This window comes from Zosterops lateralis (genome assembly GCF_965231275.1).
Source record: "Zosterops lateralis genome assembly, chromosome: Z".
NCBI lineage: Eukaryota > Metazoa > Chordata > Aves > Passeriformes > Zosteropidae > Zosterops > Zosterops lateralis.
In genome coordinates, this window is record NC_139800.1 from 42227581 (window position 1) to 42247514 (window position 19934).

Sequence of the window (19934 nt, forward strand, 5' to 3'; positions counted from 1 at the left end):
TGATCAAAATAAAGCAATACATTAGCTGAATGTTCTTAAAAGAGAAAAATTGTGTGCAATTCAATTTCCACTGGTAACTCTTTTTTTCACTGTATGGATGTAACTGAGCTCTGTGACTGTCTTTTGAGACTTGTTTATACACGGGATGCTGATGCCATCCCCTGATTTCTCTGGTCAGACAACTGGGCTTATGGACTAAATGGAAGATGCAGGACGTTCTGACATGCCTAGTGTGACTGATGGTGTGAGCAATGGCATGCTGCAGCGCTGCTCTGCAGAAATAACAGCAAACTGCCTTTGCGATCCTCTGAAGCTTTTTTACCCCTACTCCAGTTTCCTGGGCACTTCCAGTGTCTCCTGAAATGACTTGTGTGCAGCTGTCAGAGATCAAAATTCAACTTTTTTCCTTCCCTTTACAAAATAAAATGAGTGAATAGTGGACATTCATAGGGCACAGGCACAAACAGACGATCTGATGTTTATAATTTAGAGCATTCATTAATCGTGCAAAAAAAAAATTCTCAGTATTTGTTTACTGATACTTAGAAAAGGTTAAAACCATGTTTCTATGGCTGTTTGCTTGTTTTTTAAAACACACTGATTATTCTACCTGGAAATTTTAAATTTTTTTTTTCCTGTCATTTTCTGTAAGGCTTTATCTCAACTCCCATGCAGATGCTGTATTACTCTGTTACTAATTTACTTTTATGACCTGTCCTAATGAAATAAATTCTTGCTTTTAGTAATGTCTGGGTTCAGTTTCCCCATGGAGTAATTTAATAATATGTCACAAAAAACCCAGGACAGTAGTGGATACAAGTGAAAAGTGCTTTTTTTCCCTTGCTTTTTGTCTGCTTTTTGCTAGAGATAATTACTACATTCAGCTTTTGCTGATTTTATTTTGAAAAACTTAATGGTTTGTGTTAGTGGAAATTAATTTGAAATTAAACTAGTATATTTTCAGAGCAGCAAAATTGCCTAACATACACATCATTAATGTGAATTTACAGAGAAACTCTGCTTCATAGAAAAGATGAACATTTCAGGAAAATAGCCATCCAGAAATACAGCTGGAAACAACCATAAGATGACACATTGCTAGAATTGTCGTTTGGGATCGAAGGGTGTGGGGGTAAGCTGGGGCTTCAGTGACTAATGAGTGTTTTTTGCCATGTGCCAGGAACAAGAGTGACATTTACTTCTCTGAGATTTTCATTAATGAATCATCTCTAAGGGTAGTGGCTGCAGTTAAAAGGTAAAATCCAATAATGCATAAAAATAGCAGTAATGGGCAAAACACTTAAGAGAGAAAGAAAATTATGTCTCCCAGCAATATGAAGTGACATCAGTTTTCTTTCTGCTGGGAGCTGCTTTCAAAGCAGGTGGCACAGAGGCTGGAAGAAATGACTGCCAGAATCAGCCTTGGATGTCAGAAGTCAGGTCAACGTGTGGCAGTGTTATGACTGAGGAATGAGACCTCAAGCAAGGCAGGCAGACAACTGGACACTGCAGGAGTTTGAATCACAAACATCTCATTAGTCCATTTTTAAGCAGCACAGCAATTAACAGGCATAAGTCTGTCTAGCATTTTGCTGTTATGGTGGCCCCTGACAGCTCACCTTCTAGTCCGCTGTGGAGGTGTGACTCATCCCTAGCATTTGACTGCCAACAAGAAGTCTATGCTGCCTTACACATCCACGTAAGTATTAGCCCAACTGGCTTACAGTTCCCATCGTTAGAGAAGAGTGAGGCTCATCTCAGCTACTTAAGCAGCCAAGATATTCTGGGGAGAGAAGAATAAAAAGATGGGCCAGGGGCTGTGACCACACACTGTCCTGGCAGTACTGTTCCTGATGTTTTAGGCCTGAGATAAGGAATGCTTTTGTGAAGCCATGGGAAAGGCATCTGAATGTCTTAAATCTAATCTAGTTTGGGAAAAGCAAGATTAGCAGCAGGGCATGTCTTTAACTAGAAGCATGAAAGCTCAAAACTGACAGACCCTTTTGACTCACCCAGTTGGGCATACTACTGCTAGCAACTATGTCAAAATGTAGCCTCTGATCAGCTCGGAGTATGCCCATCTGTTGAGATAATGTGGCAGTAACCAACTTTCTGTATGTTTGGATAACACACAAACACGTTGTGCTCCTCCCTGCAGGGGGCAAGCACCAGGCCAAGAGGTGCCTTTTATGGGCAGCCACGATAGTTCCACATGGGACATCTGTTCTCCAAGAAGTCCTTTGGGTCTAACATAGGGCTCTGTTCATTTTGGCCACGAATCAGGGGAAGGGGGACATTCACACGTGTCTGGCTCCCAACAACAGTGATTGTTTTAAGAGCATCTCCGTGTGCCAGTATACAGACTGTAGACAAATACTGTATCAATCTTGCAGTCAGACAGCCGTGTAGCTTACAAACAAAATGAGTCACAGAAAGGGACATACGGCTTGAAACTACAAAAGGCTTTTGTGACTGGTCAGCCAGGAATTCACGTAAACCACGAAAGTAATTTGTGCCTGCTAGTATAGAGCAAAATGGAAAATAAATATGTGAGTCTTGAGGCTGAAGGAAGCAAACGTATTGTAAAAAGTGTGTCAGAAGTGTTTCTTTTCTGCTTGTAAGATTGATTGTTTTGCTAGAGGGATTGGAAATGGGTCATGATACCTTTACAGCCCAGGTTTAGTGCAGCCAGGCAAACACGAGTGTCCAAGCATCACCACGTCTCCCCAGCACGCATGGGCATACAAACTGAGGTGTGAGATGTAGCAGGAAATGTGAGGCCTTGTGATATACACCCAAGTTTTCCTGCAGTAATTGATAGAGTTCAACTGTTAACTTACTTACCAGGTAGCAGGTCGTTCCTTTGCCTGTACCCTGCTCCTTCTGCTAGCTAAATTGCTGGATGATGTCATAGCTTCTGCTATCAGCTTATAGGTGAGATGTGTATTATCTAAAGAAAATGGAAAATATATTCAAGTCCTTACTAGGTAATGTAAGCAGTGTTTGTCAAATACAACTGCTATTTTTCTATAATAATTCTTCAAACCTTTATATGTTTTAAGAAAAAACAGCTTGTGTTTTTTATTGCTTTGACTAAGAAAACACAATGTATTTGTGCTGGAGCCATCAGTTTCCTAGATTTATTTTGTTGTTCTAAGAAAAAATAAAATACAAGAGCTTTTGGTCCTTGACATTTGAAAAGTGAGATTCAACATGCAGACGAAAATGTAGACCTAAATTTCAGGCATAAAAACTGTTTCTTAAAATTTTAGTCTGAATGTTTGAACTGTTTCATGTCACTCACTGGCTTGTAGCCAGCAAAGCTTAAAAAAGAGAGAGAGAAAAAAAAAAGAGGAACACATTTCAAAACCAAAGGAATAGCTGCATTGGTTCTCTATTATGGCAAAACTAAGCAAAATACCAGAAAGCACCAGGTAATTTAATAACGCAATTGCATATATGGCTTAAGCTAAACGTACCAGACAGATCTGAATGATACTATTGTGTTTTGCTGCTGATTTGCTAGGAAAGCATATTTTAAAAGACTGTGTAATTGCAAGGTTTAATTTGATAGGAAAAGATCCCAAACCTCCAACACACTATGATTTGGTTTACAGGATTTAGTATATATTTTTTCAGAACAGATCGGCTAACTTTTAAGGGTGCATTTCATTCTTTACTTTGGCATCTCCAGTGATGTTTCACAAACAGGAATAATATTTTCAGTGTGAAGGCTTTTTCCAGAAGAAAGTCAAGGATAGTAACATCTTTCTTAAACAAATATCCCTTCTGATAATCTGTCTACAGTAATAACTCCATATAATACAGCATATGTTTAAGTTGTAGAATTTTGTGTCCATACTAAGTATCAAAGTGAATACCCTAAAGGGAATTCTGGTTTAAGATCTGTGTTTATTTGTACAAACCATGTCAATGAAACAGTAAATGCATAGCTGGCTTTGAAAGGATTGAAACTTTCAGCTGAGTTTTACTTGATTTCTGCAATTAAAGAAAAAAGTTTAGAAAAATACAAGAAAAAGTCAAAGGTTATAGCTTCTGTAAAGGAATATAGACCGATATTTCAAACCAATCATAATACTGCAAGGTCTATATGTTTTATCTATAGCGAATCCCCCAGGCCATTGCAAACTAAAGGAAGCAAATACAACCCTTGTAAAAGTAAACAGTTTTCAGATGAAGAGAGCAACAGAAGTGCTTTCACTTTTGGACTTTATGAAACAGTCTCCACCACTTACACACTTCAGTTTTATTACATCTGTACCAGATTTCCACACCTTAAAGTATAATGAAAGTATGAGCAGTTTTGTTTGGTCCAGAATTAGGAGACTGGATTGCTGTGCCTTGACATGAGCATATCATCACTCCAGACTTGAAGAGCAGGGCTCTCTTGAGTCTTTAAATATGTGAATGTATTTCACTTACTATATAACACTTTGGTTTATATTGGATGGTATCCTTACTGAAAAGGTGTCAGACAGCTTCTCAGAAGGGGAATACACTGAATACTAAATATACTGAGAACATATCTATTTCAATAAATGGCCCGGGACACATGGTGTTAGGGGCTGGGACAACATGTGGGGGAAGTTCTGTGCATGCTTTTTTCCCCACAGGCTCCTTCTGACTGTTGTCAAAGACTGTTTGCTGCCTGTGACCACCTCTAGCTTTACATGCTGCAACACAATTGCACCCCTAAATTATCAGAAGCTTTGACTTTCTTCCTCACTGATAAGCCAGTGTGCTGTAGGTCTACTGGAGGTATGTAAGAAAATATGAATGAATTTGGTTCGGAAGTAGGTCATGCATGGGCAAAGCTGGATACTTCAGAAGGAGATTCTCAAAGTCCAGCAAGTTCATTACTAAAGCTAATGAAGAATGGGTAGCTGAATCTTCCTGAAGCTGGTTCATGTTTTTCATCTTGGGATCTACAAACCTGAGCTTCCTTCTACAGGTACTCACCTTTCTCTGTTATTTTAATCATCTGAACAGGGGGTCATTATGTCTTTGTAGAAAAAAAGAAAACCACAGGGAAAGCATTACTCAATATCTATAGAATAGCCTTATAATTAAAATACTCATTTTAGAAGTAAAAGGCCTGAGTTAATTTCCTCTTTCCAATCAAAGAATTTAAATAATACACTGATGTTCTCTCCAGACTAAGGTTCAAACTATCTGCTCATGGGATATTTTTGTTCAATGGGATCTTTCCTGCTGACATAGTGTCCTTCTGAAGAAAGAATATAAAAGTAGCATAGCAAACTGAAAGGTGATTATTTATCCCAGTGGTTAGTCTTTTTATCTGAGGCAAGGGAGTTTGGCAAATAATCTTAAAAGACCAGAATCACATCATCTTTATTCTTTCCTGTAAAACCTCATCATTTTCTGAAGAGTCAAGGTTAGTGCAAAGGTGGGAGGTGTGCTAAAGCTTGCATGGAAGTCCGAAAAAATGGCTTCCCAAGGGTTTGATTTTTCTTTTAGTTGAACAGGAAATAGATAAAAAGCTGCTCAGAGTAGATTTTCTCCTCAGATGCATTCAGTGCCTGAGGAATTTTGAGTCAAACCAATAAACACAACCAGAATTGGGAAAAGTACAGGCTAGGTTTTCAGGATCAAAATTTTGTCCCTTGTCATATATTTTCCACCCTGTTTGCATTAGGGTAACAGTATGGAAAAAGTAAACACTCTGCAGCTAGTTTTACATGCAGATCTGAATCCTATCAGACCTGCTGGTGGGATGAAAATATCCCTGTAGTTGTACAAAGCTATCTCAGATCTGGGAGCAGCTTTGCTGTGTTCACACAGTCCTCTCTGCAGAGTCTGGTGACATTGGCACAACATCTAAGCACAGCTGGACCTGTGCTAGTCCATTTACCAATACAAAGTATCTGCATTAAAGAAAAATATTAGAACATAAAGACAATGTATTAGCTTTAATTCTTATGAAAAATTAGTGTTGCAATTCTCTTGAAGTGCACTTCAGCAAATATCAGATGATGTAACTTGGTACTTGACAGTTACATTACTCACAGTAAAGAAATTGTGGTGTGTGTACAAATGATTCAATTAGTAGTTCACAAGAAGAAATTTTTGATGAAGTTATCTATTCTTTGTTCTACTGAAGGTATGAAAGTCAAAGGAAAGAACATTCAATACACTTTCTTTAAAGAACGCATCACAATTTACAGCTAAAAAGGTTTCTGGGGAAATTAATTGGAAAGGAAGTACTGCAGTCTGCGGGACAGAAGTAAAATTTTGATGGCATCAAAATTATCTTGTCAGTGTTCCAGCTGGGAGAGTTTCCCCCTTGAAAAATCAGAGTGTGGTACAAAGTAACTGAGGGTGTGAAAGGAAAAATGGTGATGGAACTTTGTTCTGAAATAAGTCACGCATGGGCAAAGCTGGATACCACAGAAAGGAATTCTCAAAGTCCAACAAGCTCTTTAGAGGTCTGCTAAAACTAATGTAGGAAGGATAGGTTGAGGCTCCTTTAGGATGGTTCATCTGTCATACCCGTCTGTACCACACCACACACAATAGGACTACAGGTTTGGGGAAGAGCTGCCTGACAGAAAAGATTCTGAGGGTGCTCATCAACAGAGGCCGAACAGGAGCCAGCTGTGCCCAAGTGGCCAAGAAGGCTGATGGCATCTTGATCTGTATCAGGCATAGTGTGGCCAGCAGGACCAGGGCAGTGACTGACCCATGTACTCAGCATTGGTGAGGCTGCACCTCAAATCCTGTATCCAGTTCTGGATGCCTCACTACAAGAAAGACACTGAGGTGCTGGAACATATCCAGAAAAGGGCAATGGCGCTCATGAGGGGTCTGGAGCGCAGGTCCTATGAGGAATAACTGAGGGAGCTGGGGATGTTCAACCTGGAGGAAAGGAGGCTCAGAGGGGAACCATGTAACTCCCTACAACTACCTTATCACCCTCTACTTGAAAGAAGATAGTAATAAAGTGGAAATCAGTCCCTTCTGCCAAGCAGGAAGGAATAGGAAGACAGAGAAAATGGCTTCAAGTTCTACCAGAGGATGTTTAGATTAGACATAAGGAAAAATTTCTTCACTGAAAAGATTATAAAGCACTGGCTCAGGCTGCCCAAGGACGTGGTTGAATCACCATCCCTGCAAATATTTAAAAGACTTGTAGATGTGCTACCTAAGGATGTGGTTTGGTGATGGACTTGATAGTGCTAAGCTATAGCACTATCAGCAAGTTGGACAGTATAACAGTTGGACACTATGATCTTGAAGTCTTTTCCATGATTTCATGATTCTATGATTCTATGAAATAACCTGTACTTCTGAAATAGGCCTTTGAATTTTAGGTTGCAGATGCCATCAGCATACTGTGCCACCACAAACACAGCAGCATCTTGAAATGGCATTGTGCTCTGTAGTGTGAAGGATGTTTCTTCTTTAACTAAGACATCCAGAATGAATGCTGAAAAAATAATTAATTCAGACATTTTCTCAGGAAAAACTCCTGTTTTACATATCTAGGTATACCTCCCAGAATACCCAAAATGTGGGACTGACCTTGGCTTTCTTCTTGAACAAAGATGCTTTTCATTATTCTGCAGTTATTATTCTACCTTTGCTACCAATCACCTCTTTACACACAGACTTTGTAAATGTAAATTGACTGTTTTCTTTTGATAGTTTTTGAAAATGTTGTTCATTATTGTAGGAATTTTATTTTCTTTGTCTTTGCACATAATTTTCTGAGTTCTTTTTTATTCTTTAAGCTTATATCAATACTCTTAGTATTTCTATAGTGCATTAAAAAAAAGTTATTTAAAAAAGGAAAGTGCAGATACAAAACATTTCTCCATAATTTTTTGGTAGTTCTGCTATAAAGAAAATTTACTTTGCCCACTGCCTTTGAGTAGGAAATTTAATTTTTCCTACTCTGTTGGGAGATATGGGCAGTGCTTGGCAGAGTATTTTCGTATGCATGCTAGCAATCTCATCCCCTACTCACAGTCATGGCACATTTATGTGCTTTCAGGTTTTCAGTCTGGGTATGCCAGGAAGGGTCTCACAGTGGTTTTTGGTCCTCCACCAGCCTGTTTCCTTCATGGGCCTGACACTAAACCAATGATTATACAGACTTCAGTAGATGCAGGACCAGTTCTGGTAAATACAACAATGTGGACATGCTTATTCCTTTTTCTGAAATTTTGATGCTGCTTCATTTTCTTCTGCATGAGACTGACATAATGGTATTTTTTTCTGACTATTGTCAGAGCTGAGTCACAAGGGAGTTAAGCTGAATGAAGTTTAAGGAAGTTATTTAGAAAAAGTAACACTGAAATTTAAAATTCTTTTATGTTTCAGTTGTGGTGAGGCCTTTTACGCCAACCAACACCTGATCTCAAACTTCAAAGGAATATTTGGAACAATTGTACGCACTAAAAATGGAGAACATAGTCAGCTATCTTTTATTTCCACATTTCTTCCCTCTGCCACCACCAATGCTTGTCATTCAACTTAGATGCATTTTTCTTTTGTATTTGATAATAGCTCAGATTGTAAAAGCAAGTCTTCTGTCAGGCAAATTATTTAATAGACAAGACTATTTTCAGCCAATAGGATAAAAGGATGCTCTATTATTTCCCTATTTTCAAATAATGTTTTAAGTAAAATATTAGTAAAATATTTAGTAAAATTTAGTAAAATTTAGTAAAATGACAATACTATTAACTACTAATCTGCTATTTAAATGATATGATTTAAAGGCAAGAGCCCACATACCAGCGTTGAAACAAATCAGCTGCTTTTTCACCCGCTAGTTCTTGTTAGTTTTTACTATTTTTTTTAAGGGCTGGTTTATTTTGAAATGCAGGGTGAGAGACCAGATAGGAAATGCTTGCTCATCTTGAACTCTTTGCCCATCTGAACAGACTTAAAAAAAATGATGTGTAGAATTGTATGTATTTAGCACTATCCCTCCCACTGCAGGCACTTTCATAGGTTTGATGCTATGCTTTTATCAAATGGGATTTGATAAAATCAAATCTGTATGAAAAATCTAATTCTGTATGGAATCAGGATCCCCATTACATTAGGAAAAGGTACTAAATTGGTAGCAGATCTTCTCCCAAGAGTGTGGAACACAGCAGGTTTTGAGAAAGGAATTGCAGAGAAGAAATTAGGGAAATATCATATTGGTTAAAGATACCTCTTATTCACCTGGGTGGAATGACGGATTTTCCTGGGCTAAACGACATTTAAACGGAATGCTACTCCAAATTATCACCTACTTGTTTCTAGCTTTGCCTGTTGCATAAGGTCATGGAGAAAAGAATTAAAGTTATAGTTTGGCTTGATTAGGCTCCAGTTCAGCTGTGGTTTTGTCTCCATGAATATTTCATTGAGCTGTAAAACACTGAGCTGAGCACTAGCCCTTACAACATGAACACAGAGTGTGTAGTACTCTGCTGTTTAGTGTGTCCCCATGACCCCCACACTGCCTGAAGCTATAATCATCCTTGGGAAGATGCCAGTACAAAGGACATTTCCACTTCAGATGCATGCAACTTTAGCCAAATATCTTCACTGACTTTACCTTAAAATATATTGGTGGTAGTACTTTTTTTTTTTGCACCACTGCTTTTAAGAAAAAGAAGTTTTTTCTGTTTCATGCATAGCACAACTTGTCTCTAGAGAAACATTACTCCAGAAGGGAAATAATTTTCAACAGATAAGCAATTCCAAAGGTATTTATTAGTTATCAACTCAGATAAACCTACATGTAAAGGACGATGAAATTCCACTTCCCACCCTGCCCTTTTTGTTTGTTTATGGGTTCTCAGGCATATTAATTATACTTCATTTGGCTTGGCCCCAGAGACTTCTGAACAACAGGGCATAGGCCACTCAGTTGGATTGCTGTGGCTTTTATTTTGTTCCCCTGAGAATATTTTTAATTAATATGAAGCTTATTCTCAAGAAAATATGTCAACTTCTCCATCTCACAAACATTTATGAGTGGCACAACCCCATGTATACCACTGACAGAGATACTGTTTGTTGGCTTCATGTAAATAAAGTTGTAGTTGTGAGAAGTTAGATGTGGTACATGAGTGCTTAAATATAAAGAGACACTGGCAACATTGTGAGGTGCTGAATGTGACCCAGTTCATCTTCTTTCATCTGTTTGCAAAGCAAACCCCTCAAGAGGGGTTTTTGTGAATGGTATAGTGAGACGACCTGTAGAAATTGCTGAGGATTGCCTGAGGAGTTTAGAATGAATTTTGAGATTTTTATATTAGTTGTGCTTCCAGTTTTTGACTAAGTTCAATCACAGGCTTTCTTCCTTCCTTCTTCTCCGTGGAAGTAACATCCTGGTGTTGGAAAAGCATTTCACTGATAATCAGTGTTGATTCAAGTTTGCAATAGCTCTTTATAGAAAAAATGGCATATCTTTAAGTATATTTTGATAAAATACACGAGTGTCTGAGAAAGAAGGGGAAAATGTAGGATTTCCAAGGAGCTTTTTAGGACATATTTTTAGAAAAATCTATGACAAAATTCCCTAACATGGAATTTAGCAGCTTGGAGGAAGCTTCAGTTGAGTCCTGCTTTCTGGAAAGCTTTTACAGATCACCTCTTTTTTAGGCCAAGGTTCCAAAAACTCTGTCTAAAATTGTGTTCTTCTTATTGTGTCGTGGCTGTTTCTTAGTCTGATTTGTAAATGGTAGCTGTATAAACAATACTGATGGTAATAAATTTGTGTGATATGTGTCTTGAAAGCCAAACCCTCCAAGATTTCCTTGCTCATATTTAGAAATCCAGAGGGCTTTTTTTTATTTAGTGAAATGTTGAGGTAAAAATGAAAATTTGCCTTTCAGGACTTTTCTCACAGAAGAGAAAATTGGACTGGAAAAAGCTCCAGTCCAGCAGTTAAGCAAAAACCTATTAGTAATGTGTTGTAGTAATGTGTTGTATAAATGGCACAACACTCAAGTGCTTTGTGAGGCTAAGGCAGTAAGTCTAAAAATATAGGCAGCACCATCTCCCTTAGATGGTTAGAAATAAGGTAGGAAGTAAGGCAGATTAGAGTAGGAATTCTGGTAATCACTGGTCTTCAAAATTTTTCAAAATACATTTTGGTTTATGTAGGGAGTTCTGAGCTGGCTGTGGCTCCATTTCTTCATGGCTGGAGGCAAGAACTGGGTGTAGGTATTGATTGGAAGTATAAATGCTTACATCTCAGCCCTGCCAGTACACAAAGGCTGTTAGCAATTCCCTACCTGTTGTAACTACTTACAGTGAATCATTATACCCATTTCTCACTCTCCTACCTCTGAAGAATAAACTTGCTGCCAACTACTTGGCATTCTTGAACTGCTTTGCAACATGAGATTTTTGTGACCTGGAGTGCATGAACTGTCACCTTTAAAAAACTCTATAAAGTATAGAGATCATATAGAGATCCTAGTGCAGAATGCCACTTCTGGAGCTATGCTTGTTAGTTTGTCCTGTGAAAGATGATTGACAGCTCCACTGGCATATGATGCCCCAGGGGCTAATGACATATCACATAACTCTCTTTCCAAAAAATGTCCAACATTTTGACTGGGTCCTGATTGTGGATTTTCAGAAACCTGTCCTCATGTTTTAGACTTAAAATATGTGGCAAAGAAGCATGCAACTTGTTTTTCCCAGATTGTTTTCTTCTCTCGAATACAAGGATGCTTGCAGATTATGGCCTCTTAAAGAATGAGGCAGCTCTGATCAAATGTGTCTTCTGGTAAAATAAAAGCTGTGTGTCAAGAGTGAGCCACACAGCAGTGAAGAGCACAAGTATGCAGAGCTTCCTGTGCAGCACTGTCTCCTGTCTTCCTCAGACCCTGCCCCAAGCCCTGCTGCTGTAGCAGCCTCCTACGTGGCTCCATGATCAGCAAGCACAGTTACACTCCCCTCCACTGAAGAACTGCTCTTCTTGTTTTGTTGCCTGACTTTTCTGCAACAAAAAACGAACTTTTCCTTGTGGGGAAAGGGAAGGCTCAGGAGCTGCCAAGCTCTTAGAAAAATATTGTTAATGCTGCTCAGAGATGTGACATAGGGAAATGAGGCTGGAAGAGGGCAGAGGTGCCAGTGACATTGATGCCAGGGTGACTGTAACAGGCAAGATGTGTTCATTACTGTGGTGTCATATTGGTGTGGCCAGCAGATGCCATTTTGTGGTGTTGTCATTAGACCTGCTGTTAGCTAATTGACTGTACTTTTTCTCTTCTATTTCTTAGATTGTAACTACTTTTTCTGTACTTTCTTCTTAGGTTTCTGTACAAATGAATGCCACAGTATGAAGGCATATGTGTAGTGGTTATATATTAGCGATATTCTGATAGCCCTGTAACACAACATGGCTCATAGGCTGGATCCATCCATCCAACCAGTATCTTCCTGTTCACCAGTGGAAATAGAATATCAAAAAATGACCAGTAACTAAAACTCTTCATAACCCACCAGGAAAAGCCCAAAGGATCCAGTGCACACCTGGTGTGTCTCTGCCACCCTACATTGAACCTGTGGGTAAATATCTCTGTGAACATTTTGACAGAGAGCAATGTTTGTTGCTATGTAGATGGGAAGATAGAAAGCCTCTGGATAAGAGAGACACCAGTGTTGATGGAGCTGCTAGGTTGTTCCAGAAACCAGTGGGTCTGAAGGTTTATAACATGCTCCCCAGTTCAGCTGTATTCCTTCTGATGCATTTGCATAGTCCAATGTAGAGAACCACCATCAACTTTTATTTCACTAACATGCAAAGCCAAACTTTTCTTAAGTCAGATGATAACAGAATTCTATTTTTCCTCATTATTCCATTTCACATTTCATTCCCTCTGAGCATGAATGATTCAGATATGCATTGTACCACAGTTATGGAATTGTAAACTGGCATGACCTTCCCTATTCCTGATGGAAATACTACATTTAGCACACCCTAGTGCTACCTCCAATTTGTCTGTGGCTGTGGTTGTGTTATGCCTGTGATGCACAGCATATCTCCCATGAGATGAGAGGTACTTACACCCTTCTTTTTCTGAATCGCTTTCAGCAAAAGGTCTTTTCCTTGTATCAAAATACTGTGATTAATCCCTTGTGCATGGCATCCTATTTTCAGCTATTGATTTTCATCCTGCTTTTATATTGTTTTTTTTCAGAGTCCTTTTTGTATGATCGTTTTCACCTGCCTTGGCAACACCTTCCAGCTCTGTCATCATAATAGCATAATTTGTTGCACTGACATAATGCTCAGGTTTCCTTCCTAAAGTCCTAAATAATGATTGTTGAAAACAAGAGTGATGCCAAGATCCTTAAGGAATTCCAGCACTGTTATTCTTCAAACCTTCTTAATTGCCAGCTGCTTTTGCAAATTTATAGAAAATTTGTTAATTTTCATGATTTCCAGTTTCAATGATCTATCCTGGCTGTTGTTGATGCCTAAAACAGATTTTGCAACATTTTTCTTAAATTAAAAAATCTTTACATTAACAATTCCTTAAATTAATATTTTAGTAATTTCTAATAGTTTATTAAAATACATCTAAGGCCTGTCATAATTTGTCATTGTAAACATTTATTACATGTATAAAGCTGCTCTGTAGAGGAATGGCACTGTACCTTGGAGACCTGGCTGAGCCACACCACAAGTGCAAATAAATATGACTTCTGCTTCTTCCACACTGTCTCATTACAGGTTAACACAACAAGCCTTGCAGAAACCATACATGTGAATCTAGAAAATCCTCTCAGAACAGAATAAAAATGGTTTCATTATCATGGGAAGGAATTTCTGTGAGTATTTAATCACATAAAAATAGAGTAGTTTTGGTTGTGTTTACCTTCCTTTTGTGTAATCCCATTGGAGTGTTGTAATTAAAAATGTTTGCTGGCAGCAGTGCAACAGAAAGAATGCATTCTAAACAAATTTGAGAATATTCATATGTAACACATTTTGAACATGCAAATGTGTATTTTTGCAATGAGTCTGAATCCAGTCTTATTTTAACAACATTCCTGTGCGCAACTTCTGAAAGAGTTGTTCACTGGGAACGAAAACAGTATCATGGCTTTTGTGCACTAAAAAGTAAGAAATTTTGTATTAATAATATAGATTATGAAACACTGAAGCCACAGTGTTAGTGGTAATTGCTGCTTGTGCTTGCCAAGAACTACTTAAGATTAAAAAGAGTCATGGCTCTGCTCCAGTAGAGCTCTGGAAAAAGAATTAATATATAAAATCAGAAAGCGAGTAACTTGAAGGAAAAAATGCTAACTATAATAAATTATTCTGTCTGCTGTAATTCTAAGTTAGGATTTATATGGTCAGTAGAAGAAAATAGTCTTTGGAAGAGAGTTCAGAATCTGTGTCTGCACATGGCAACATTATTTATCCTTTTGTGACAAAATGAGTCACAATATACAAATGAAATACAGTTTGTTGCAAATTCAGTTGCTTGGTCTCTCAAAGGATATCTCCGAATTTCCTTCACAGGCACACCAAAATATCATTGCAGCTATCAGCTCTGCTATCAGAATGGTTTTGGTACACATAGTGATACTCTCTGGAAGTACTTTTTAACAACTTGAGCTATAGACCCCATGGCATGTCACCAGAAATGAAGTGTTTTGGGCTAGAAGTCAGAATAGAAAGCTTAGAATGCTGATTTTTAAATCATACGTGGTTCATTTTGTCTGTAGGTGCCAGTTCCATTTCTACAGATAAAAATAAAACACAGTATAGATACTTATTGATTTTATTAAGACAATTGCATCAGTTCTATTATTGTATGAATTTAAACTACATAGACTCTTTTCTAGTATATCAAATTAATGGTCACAACATTTTTACTAGTGAGTTCTGCAAGTTGTCTGCTAAAAAGGAAGGCAAAAATGCCTCTTTAAAATATCTGAAATAGCTTGGTAAGTATTTGCTAAATGAAAACAGATACAGGATCTGAAATTCCTTTACCATCATTGTTTTGAAAATTTTTGTCCCTGCTCAGTGAGGCATGTCAGGGGCTGAGGAGGAGGGAACATTTTTTCACAAAGAAGAATTAGGCTGGATTCCCTCTCTTGATGGTTTGCTGTTTTGCTTTTTTAGATGAATGGATTGATATTTTTACCAGTGTTAGTGTAACCCTGTTAAGAAAGCAGTAATACACCATATACATTTATGCCAGTTTTTCTCTGTACTATACAGTAAATTAATTCCTGTGGTTTAGTCTAAGCCTGGTGTTGGCTAATATTTGAAGTCTAGTAGTTATTCCTGTGGCATGATCCCTCCAGATTCATAAGCCAATGTCCAATGGCTGCCCAAATGCTCTTACTCAGGTACTGGCAAAGGTTTCTGCCTTCCACATCCTGATGCTCTGCTGGGAGACACACAAGCGTGTGCAGGCTACACAGGCACTTATAATAACACAATAACACTTCCCTTTGCACAAGGAACAGAACGGGGTGGTTTTGTGGTCACAGGGTGTACACCCAAGTGTTTGCTGATAACTCTGTGTTACTGTGAAGTGCACACAACCACAGAAACGCAGGTGCTGAAGGCAGATAAACTATTTAGTTTGAATGGTGGTATATTTTAGCAGTACTTAAAAAGCAGAAAACAAATATAAAATTAAAGTAACTTAAACCCAGAAAAACTGACTGAAAGAAAGTGTATACCATCCTAATTCCGGTTTGGATATATTGTTGTCACACATTGCTTCACAAAACATTCACTTGCTTGGAAATCACATCTGGCTTTGTTCTTCCCATATTTCTTCACAGACTTGCAAGACTGGAGGAGGTACACATGACCTTGCCATTGTTTTCTTCCTAAGGATGTGTCACACACATGGTGTTCTCTATGCTTGCAGCTTTGTCACGGTGACCCCAGGTGCATTAGGGCACCCACAATCCACATTGCAGCTGGCAGCATCAGGATCCTTGTGAATAGCACAGACATCTCTGAAGAGTGGGAATCCCTAACATCCATTGCCTCCAGCTCAATGATAAGAAATTGACCTGGCATTGTTTTAAATATTGAACCCTTCCCTTTATCAGAGCTCTTTCAGGGATGGGCTTGTTCAAAGCTAGACTGTCCTCATCACCAAATCTCCCTTATGCATCAAGGCTTAGTTCTGCCTTCCTGCCACTTCGTTTTCTGCAATGCCTCTCTTTGGTGACACAGTCTGTCCAAGCTCCCCAGTGCACTGTGGCTTGCTCTGCCTGACTGGGGGTAGGATTTCCATGCCTCTGCTGTGTCCCACTGACATTTTTCTTTCTCCATTGCCTGTTTTTTAGTACTGCTATAGGGTGAGCTGCTCCAGAGCAAGAAGTTTTCGCAATTCAGCTATTTGGGGATTTCCCTCCAGGGCTGTTTTCTTCTGCCTGTCAGTTCTTCTCCTGACTCAGAGTTATGATAATACATTTCTTGCATTTCTTTCTGAATTTCTGAGAGAAAATCAACCTGTGCACTGCTGCCTTCAGGGATGCTTCTCCCACGGCAAGGCACACAAGGCCAGCCCTCATGCTTCCTTTTTTCCCCTTCACAGGCCCTACTTTTCCTTCCTGTCTTCCTCACCTAACTCCTTCCCAAATTTGTCTGAGGCTGGTGGTGGGTGGCTGCTGCCTTTGGAGACAGCCTCTGCACAGACACCTCTGTCCCCATTGGCACCTCCTGCAGGGTCTCCTTGCAGTAAAGGCAGCCTGGGAATCCTGGGGCAGGCACCATCCCGCCAACGCCGGGCTGCCACTGTGCTGTGCCCCTGGCCCTGCCAAAGGCATGCTCCCAGCTGGAAAAGCCAGGATAGTCCTGCAGGAAAGAGGTGCCTGTTTTGTCTGTCATACCTACCCTCAAAAGTGGAAGTTTTTTTAAATTGCCAAGGCATTGCAGCACTTTTGAACTTGGATGGTTAGTGTTTATTCTTTGCTAGAGATATTTTATGTTATCAAGGGATGATTATCTTAACAATTTTGCTTACAATGTTCTGTTCCACTCTATTTTCCTGCCCTTAAATGACAGGCCTGAACAAAATGGATTTCTTTTGGGCTGCTAGCAGTGACTGCACATTCTTGCATACTGTTTATACCCCTTATGCACCACTACAAAACCCTACATTTTGATGTGCTATTGATGTTTTAAACCAATTTAAGGCAGAGAAGAACTAGGGTACTTTCTCTGTCTCCACCAAATCTCCAGATAATTACCAGTACTAGTACAATATTGCCTTGTAATGATGTAACTTATTAGTGTAATAATAATTTTGAAAGAACATTCTAAATGGCAACATTGCTCTGTTGGTCGAGATGTCCTGCAAAGATAGATTACTGTGTTCCTGCACATCTATTAAAAATGTACTCTTCAGCCAAACTAAAGGCCATTGGAAACAAGTCACATACAAATCTGATTTCCAGCCTGCATAAACCATTCACTTTCCACTTTTCTAAGATCACAGTTTTCTCTGGGAACTGACACTGGTGGCATGTCAGAGGTATTCTAAAATATATAACTAATTAGAGAATTGGATTTCCTGTAAAAAACTAACACAATATATAGATACGAATTCTATATTTTCTGCGTCCACCCTTTCATTTTTATGTCTCCTTATGGATGCCTGGTTTGCAGAATTTTCAGGGAAAAGAAATGCCATTGCAATTATATGTAATGGACATGATATATTTCACCACCTTTGGGTCAAGATTCAAGTATTCCTCACCTGTATGTTTTAGGCTTACCTGCACACTTCAAGAGGATAGTTTCTTAAGGACGTTTATAATTTATTCACTGGATTTATTGTTAGTTTATTCTGCTGATGTAGGGTTTGTCTTCGAATACATATCTTGTCAATGTTAGCTGCATTATATAGACTTATTCCACATACAGTCAAACTGAGGTGGTAGTGTTGATAGGATAATAGTATGCTGCTCCACAGAGTGAAGTATTCTTTCCTGTGCTAGTTCTTCAGTCAACATTTAAAAAACCATCAATTGCAACACTGCAGCGGAAATTCGATCCAGGTACAGTAATATGCATTCCAGAACATGCTTGTAAAAAACAGCCTAGAAAGAGGAGCATGCATTGTTCTGCATGTGCGTAGATATCTAGCCTTGGTATAAACTGCCCTGCATATAATTCAGCTTGCAGCTGTCCTTTCTCCCCATAATGGCCATAGCAAAAAAGACAACTGTACTAGATCTGGTCAAAGAGTTGCCTTTTGAAAATCTTAGCACCTGCCTTCTCCAGCATACAAGGGAAGGCGAAGCCTTACTTAGTTTTTGCACTTCACAATAATCAGAAAATGGCAAAAAAATGGCACCAGCAGCTTATGGTGGTGAACGGTGCTGCATCCAGCTGGTGGCCTCAGGGGTCTGTGCTGGGGCCAACTCTGTTCAATATTTTCATTGATGACATGGATGAGGGTATTGAGTCTTTCACTAATAAATTTGCAGACAACATTAAGCTGGGAGCACATGTGTGTTGGAAGGTAGGAGGGCTCTGCAAAGAGGCCTGGAATGGTTGAATGGATGGGCAGAGGCCAATAGGATGAAGTTAAATAAGTGCAAGTGCTGAGCCCTGCATTTTGGCTACAACAACCCCCTGCAGCGTTATAGGCTGGGGTCAGAGTGCGTGGACAGTGCCCAGGAGGAAAGGGACCTGGGGGTTCTGGTGACAGCAGCTGAACAGGAGCCAGCAGTGGCCCTGGTGGCCAAGGAGGCCAACAGCATCCTGGCCTGGATCAGGAATGGTGTGCCCAGCAGGACACACTAGGGAGGTCATTCTTCTCCTGTCCTGGGCACTGGTGAGGCCACACCTCAAGTGCTGTGTCCAGCTCTGGGCCCTCAGTTTAGGAAGGACATTGAGACACTTGAGCACATCCAGAGGAGACAAGGAGGCTGGTGAGGGGCTTGGAACACAAACCCTGTGAGGAATGGATGAGGGAGCTGGGAGTGTTTAGCCTGGAGAAAAGGAGACTCAGGGGTGACCTTATCACTCTCTGTAACTACCTGAAAGGTGGCTGTAGTTGGGGCGGGGATTGGTCTCTTTCTCCAGGCAGCAAATGACAGAAAGGCAGCTGTGCCAAGGGAAATAAAATATAGGTTGGATATCAGGAAAAGCATTTTTTTATGGAAAGAGTGATAAACTACTGGAATTGTCTGCCTGGGGATGTGGTGGTTCACCATCCCTGGATGTATTTAAAGAAAGATTGGATATGGTACTTGGTGCCATGGTTTAGTTGAGGTGTTAGGGCATGTGTTGGACTTGATGGTCTAAAGGTCTTAAAGGTCTCTTCCAACCTAGTGATTCTCTGCAGGTGGTTTTTTTTTTTTTTTTTTTTTTTTTTTTTTTTTTTTTTTTTTTTTTTTCTCTAATGAATTGGGAAAAGTGAGCAAGGAAACAGCTATTTGTTTCTATGCTCTAAATTCTTACGGGACACAATGACCTGGTTTGTGTATGCGGTTTTCGATGGCAATTCAGCCACCTGGTTGAGCAATCAGGCCAAGACATATGCAGTACAATCCAGAGTAAATGATTGCCCAAATGAATTTTTAAATGATCTGAAGATCTCATGCATATGCAATAGATATATATGGAAAGCCTCTGAGTGCTGGAAACAGGGTTCTGCAGAATAACATGCTTCATTTCTGGCTTTTGAAACAATGAATGACATTACAATCTAGTATTTAGCTATATGGGAGACATACTCCTTGCATAAAACTGTTTCCCTTGGTTTTGCCAAGCCCAGGAGTGAAATTTTAGGATCTGCACAATTCTTGTCTGAAAGGAGTGACTTTTCAAAAGCAGATTTGCAGAGTCTGGATTTCTTTTCACATAATTTCCAACTGCAAATATTGTTACTGTTCCCAAGAATAGGAAGAGATTTTTTTTTTCTACATAGAAATCA

General features: G+C 39.3%; 1 long non-coding RNA gene across 1 annotated transcript in view; it reads right to left on the minus strand.

Annotated features, from left to right (window-relative positions):
* The window catches only part of LOC310922690, a 439183-nt gene that overhangs the window by 82127 nt on the left and 337122 nt on the right, over positions 1-19934 (minus strand). The window lies entirely within an intron of this gene.